Source organism: Adiantum capillus-veneris, chromosome 21 (assembly GCF_014529385.1).
Source record: "Adiantum capillus-veneris isolate H3 chromosome 21, ASM1452938v2, whole genome shotgun sequence".
Lineage (NCBI taxonomy): Eukaryota > Viridiplantae > Streptophyta > Polypodiopsida > Polypodiales > Pteridaceae > Adiantum > Adiantum capillus-veneris.
This window is the reverse complement of record NC_140951.1, coordinates 131,523,074-131,529,050: the sequence shown is the minus strand read 5'-3', so window position 1 is coordinate 131,529,050 and position 5,977 is coordinate 131,523,074.

The window sequence follows — 5,977 nt, the reverse complement described above, 5'->3', positions numbered from 1 at the left end:
AACGATGTGTAGCATCTTGCATTCTCCAATAAATGAGGTAAATTATCCATACACACACACACACACACACACAAACACACACACAAAGAAGGAGAGAGCAAAAAATAATCACCATTTAATAGAGATGAGTTTTATTTTGATAAGTAAAACTTCCAACAATCTCTTATTTTGTAATCACACAAGTTGAGAACATCTTCTCAAGATATTGAATCCACAACAAAAATATTATTGTGAATATGCATGTGTCTATAAATTTAGAGGATGTGCCCATGGAACTTATAGATTTAAACCCATCACCACGTTTGTAGTATATAATCCCCTATTGTATTTATCACAAAACCCTAAATTTCATTGTATGGATGTAAAAAATAAACCAATATACATATGCACTATGTCAAATTTTATTATTGTGTGTTTGTGTGCGTGTGTGCGTGTGTGCGTGTGTGTGCGTGTGCACGCATGTCGATTAGAAGTATATTTATTTATAATCTCTAGCTTTGCTTACTTACATTTGAATGAGTGATTGCATGTGCACAAGCGCACACATGAACGCACATGCGCACAGGATTTTATACATGTGTATGCATTTTTGTAGGTATAGTGTATTTTCAAGTGAGGAAGTGTTTTGATTTTCTTTTGTGTGTGTGTGTGTGTGTGTGTGTGTGTGTGTGTGTGTGTGTGTGTGTGTGTGTGTGTGTACATACGTGCACACCACGTGTATACCCATGGGTATGCGAATACATATGAAAACATTTGTATAAAAATTGCAACAATTTCTTCACCAAATTTAAAATTGATGACAAAACGATGAATTAAACAACAGTTGTGAAGTTGTGGCAAGAAGTAATGCCATGTTGCAAATCACCTCCAAGACTGTGATGTCCAAGGGGTACCTTAATGATTGATATACTGCTACAATTTATACTTTGATTGGCTTCGCAACATATGTAGCTATCATAGAATTATGCTAAATTGAAAGTAAGCAAATAGTCTTTCAAGCTCTACTATGTAGTACAACTCAAGCTTGTGTATACTCAAGGCTCTCTTGGTTTGCAACCATCACTCTTCTTCTCCTTTTATCTTCATATGTCCTCAATGTGTTGAAGAGTAGAGTGACCTATTATTAGATACAACAATTTCTATTTTGCATAGAGACAATATTGTAAGAGTGTGTGTATGTACATGTGAGAAGGAGAGAGAATGACAACAAAGGTGCAATCCGTTTCCTCCTCTTTTAGCAATAACCTTTTCTTTAAAAATCAATGCATAGGAGGGAGTTGTGTGTGTGTGTGTGTATGTGTGTGTGTACAAAACTTTTTTTGTTTGGTCTGCATAAGATCTAGAGGAAGAAGTTTTTAGAGTGTAGGGAATGTAGTTTCCCATCTTTTGTCTTTGTTTTAAAAGAACAAGGGAAAGGGTCACGACGGCTTTCAAAAACAATAAGAAAGTGACAAAATTTTTAGATTGAAGTAAACTGCTATCAATGTTTGGGAAAGGATTGCCTTAGCGTAGTCTTGAGCCGATTGAATATCGAGACTAGTTAGCTGCGAACAATGGTAAACGGAACAAAAATCGATGAAATATGTGAGAAAGTCGTCCAAAAATTCTGCAAATCTCAAAATTTCTACTAGTATTTCCGGTTTTCTTCTTTGTGAGGAGGAAACTCGACTAGCAACCGCTTAATAAAAGAGACTTTCTCGAACGTTAACACTGATCGGAATCAAGCTATAAAGCCATGTAAAGTTGTGAAATGAAAGGTGAAATAAAAAGAACTAGTTAATATATGTGTGTGTGTATAGAATTTATTAGAATTATGCAAGGTGAACCTTCACTTTAGCATTTTAAAATAATAGAATGCAAAAAAAAGGTGTGTGTGTGTGTAAAATTTACTAAAATTATGCAAGGTGAAGCTTCACTTTAGCATTTTAAAACAATAGAATATGTAAAATTTACTAAAATTATGGAAGGTGAAACTTCACTTTAGCATTCTAAAACAATAGAATGCAAGAAAAGTAAAGACATATCAATGTCAGGATGTGAAATGAAAGGTAAGTCTCCATCATGCACTCAAAACAATGAAAGTCTCCCTAACCCAACACAACACTAAGAGTTTCTTTTAAAAAGCTCAAAAGTATAGGTGATGGTCCTACATGTTTCCTTGTCAATGCAGCTACTACATTTCAAAACAAGTGAAAGATATATTTGAATATCCTATTTATACCCTTCCAATTTGTGTACAAAGAAAATGAGAGCTTTCTCAAGGCCTTGAACGGCTGCATCTAGTGAAAAGGTAGTTTTAATGAGCCTTCAAATTGCAAACTAGGGCCACCATTCAAATTTGAGGGTTGGGTGAGAGTCACATCCAAAAAAAAATTCTAAACAAATAATAATAAGATACCCACCAAAAAAAAGGGGGAGTCCTCCTAACTTTGAGAGTGAGTGTGTGTGTGTGTGTGTGTGTGTGTTTTCTTTCTTTATTTCTTTTTTCTTTTTTGGCTTTGTAAAACGTCAAAACCTAGTGTATGTGTGTGTGTGTGTGTGTGTGTGTGTGTGTACATGTGAAAATCATACTCTTACCATTTTTGTGAATCAAATAAATTGATATAAGTTTAAAATTTATTGATATAATTTTATATAATAATAGTAAAAAATAGTGGTGATTACATAATAAAATCTAATTCAAACCATGCCAAATACAAATTACACCACAATGGGGAACAAGAATATCCCATAGGGATTCCCTTAATTTGTTTGACTACATTGAAATCTAATTTGGTATAGCAATTATCTAAGACAAATGCATTAATGCTAATAAAATCATCAAAATGAACAGATATCTCTTTTTGTTTCTTAGTGAGAATATAAGTGCTTCTAGATTTTTTAAACCTTTTATAACCTAAGGTATTTATTACTTTCAATATGTTTTTAAGAGACTCAATCAAGCTATTGGAACCATAATGAGGAATAACTTCATAGCATGATTTTATATCAAAAGTATGTATGCTAAAGATTGTTTTAGGTAAATTAATTAGACAATCATATTGATTTTGAATAATCCAATAAGCATTGGTATGAATGTGTGTGAATGTATATATTTTTTTGTCTAAAGACTCAATGTATTCTATAAGGCCATTATTCATTGTCTTTAATAACTTAGTTATAACTGATGTAACATTGGAAAGCATGCATTCATATGCATTAGTGATCCAACGAAAGTCATTTTTATGAATTTTAAAATTTCCCATTAGGTATGGAAATGTATAATGCAAAGGTGAATCAATATTATTATTAAGAAAGAATTTACAAATTGCTTCAAATATAGTATTTTCCTCTACCATGGACTATTTGAATTTATTAGAAGATATCCTTAATTTAGTGGCATTTCTAATGAGGTTTTTACAAATAAAAATGGGTGTTTGGGCTAACTTATCTAATCCACAAATGAAAAGATGAGTAGTAAGATAAGCTAATCTCATCTAATAAATTTTTATTTCTATACCAAGATTTTTTATTATGTCTATGATTGGGAAAAATGAATTCTCTCATAACTATCTTTTTTTATGAGTATATGATGTGCTACAGACTCATTGATGCACATAAATTTACACACTTTTGGCCAACAATCACATAATTCATTAATGATTGCTTTGGGATTCAATGGTTCATATGGAATATGATTTAAGCCTTTACTAACCACTTCTTTAAGCAATGGATGTCTACATATCTCTTGGTTTGTAGTTACGACATGACAACCATAGTTATCAAAAGTTTTGAGAAATGGTTTGAATCTTTTTGAAGTGGAACAAATACATTATACTAGTGGGAAAGAGAAGTTGCAAAAAGTTTCTAAGGGTTTGTATAGCAAGGTGGATAAGTATTTAGTGTATTTTCATGCAAACCCAATGTTTAATTCCTCAAATGTTTTGTTAATATTAAATTCTTTCAAAACCTCTTTAAACACAATTTCAGGGGATAAGAAATCAAAGAGCTTATTAACAAATAGGACATGAACAAATCTCTTACTGTGTTTCTTCTTAGTGGAAAAAGAGAAGAGATGATTAGCTTTTCTAGTTAAGAAGCAAACCTGCTCATCATCATCATTGAAATCCAAAGCTTTCAAAGTTTCTCCCAATTCCTCTGATCCACAAAATTGTCTTGGCTTTTTGGTAGCGGATTTCATACTTCCAGGGGTATAAGGAAGCCTTTTGAATGAGTATTTGTTTTTAGAAGGCTTAAGAATAGACTCAATGGTGTTTACAATAGGAGTATTTACTAGCTTTGGGAGTAATGGTGTATTGGGACTATAGAGGACTAGGCCACGGGCTGCCTCTAACATATGCTCATGAAACCAAAAGTATACAATAAGAGCAGTTCTTACCTCAATGGGAATAGTTGCAACCCACCCAATGAATGCATAGACTTGTGCTGGTCCAGAAGAGAATGAGAAAAATTTGGGTAAATTTTGGAAGACAAATCATAAAAGATGGTCTAGCCAAAGGATAGAGGCTGTGCAAGATGAGTTAGAGTCCGCCCTCTTGCATAGACATTTTAAAAAGGGTCTAAAGGTATTCCAACCATTCTTAAGGAATTTTTTCGGATCCTTGGATTTGTCTTGGTTAATGGGCCCTTTTGTTCATGCTATAAGTGCCAAATCAGAGCATTTAGAAGAATCTATATTAGAAATCTTGATTTGGCTAAGCTCAAAAAAGAAATCAGAAGATAGTAAGTGCTTTGCTTGGATAGCAGTGGCTTTACAATTCTCTACAAGATCAGGGGAGATGCTACAAATAAGGGCTAAGGATTCTAGTGAGAAAGGAGCCCTATGATTGATGAGCTCAAAATCCCATAGCTTGTGATGAATTTGAATAGATTCCAACTCGACTTGTCCAGGAGGAAGTAAAGAAACTAAACTAGAGAAGGCTACAGAGATGTTTTTAGAAAAAGATAAGTCAGAAGAAGGAAAAGCTAGACTAGACAATGCTTCTTTCTCTTCAGGGTCCAATAAAGTCTAAATCCAAGAGAGGGTTGACAACTTCCACTTGAGATTTAAGCTATATAGGAATAGATGGAATACCATTTACTTGTAAAAGCTTATTTACAAAATTAGGTAGGGATGAAAAGTAAAAACTCAAATCACATGAATCTTGGCAATCTATTCATGATAACGAGATTAATAGCTTATTAAATGCCTTAAGACAATCAGTGGGGTTTTTTTGTGATGTTATGAGAAGAGAAATCCAATCATTTATAGATGCAATGTTAAGGGCAGACAGGGTTTTGTTTTCACATGATAATTTTTCAAAATCTAGGAGTTTCTTGTGAAAATCAGGGCCCTTAAAACAAGATAAAAAGCATTGTGTACCAATGAGAGGAATGGGAATAGGAGATTTAGTAGCAGCATATCCAAGTTTAACCAATGATGGAATCCATTTCTTCTGTATAATACATGTAAACAGTTAGCTCTCTAAACAAATTTCAACTAAATTGACACTTAAGCATATGATACTAGCCCGACCAAAGGCTAGTTAGGAAACAGGGGTGTGTGTGTTTTATGTTTTAATCCTAACCACAATTGGATTCATATGCTTAACTACAATTTAGATTGAAGTTTCAATACAAGATAAATTATCTTTATGATCATAAATTACAAAAGAACATAGCATTAATCAGCTTTACAAAGATAAATTCACAAAGAAATTGGACTTTGTAGGAGATGCTTTCTGCCACAAGCATTCCTAGCTGAAGGATGAGAGACTCACCTGCCAGCCAACCACACAACACATAGTTAGAATTAATCATGTATTGAATGGGTGACAGGTGTAAAGCGCCCCCCATCCACGTGTTATAGTTGTCACATCTAGCAATGCGTAGCATCTTGCATTCTCCAATAATGAGGTAAATTATATGTAGAGAGAGACAGAGAGAGAGAGAGAGAGAGAAAGAAGGAGAGAGCAAAAAATAATCACCATTTAATAGA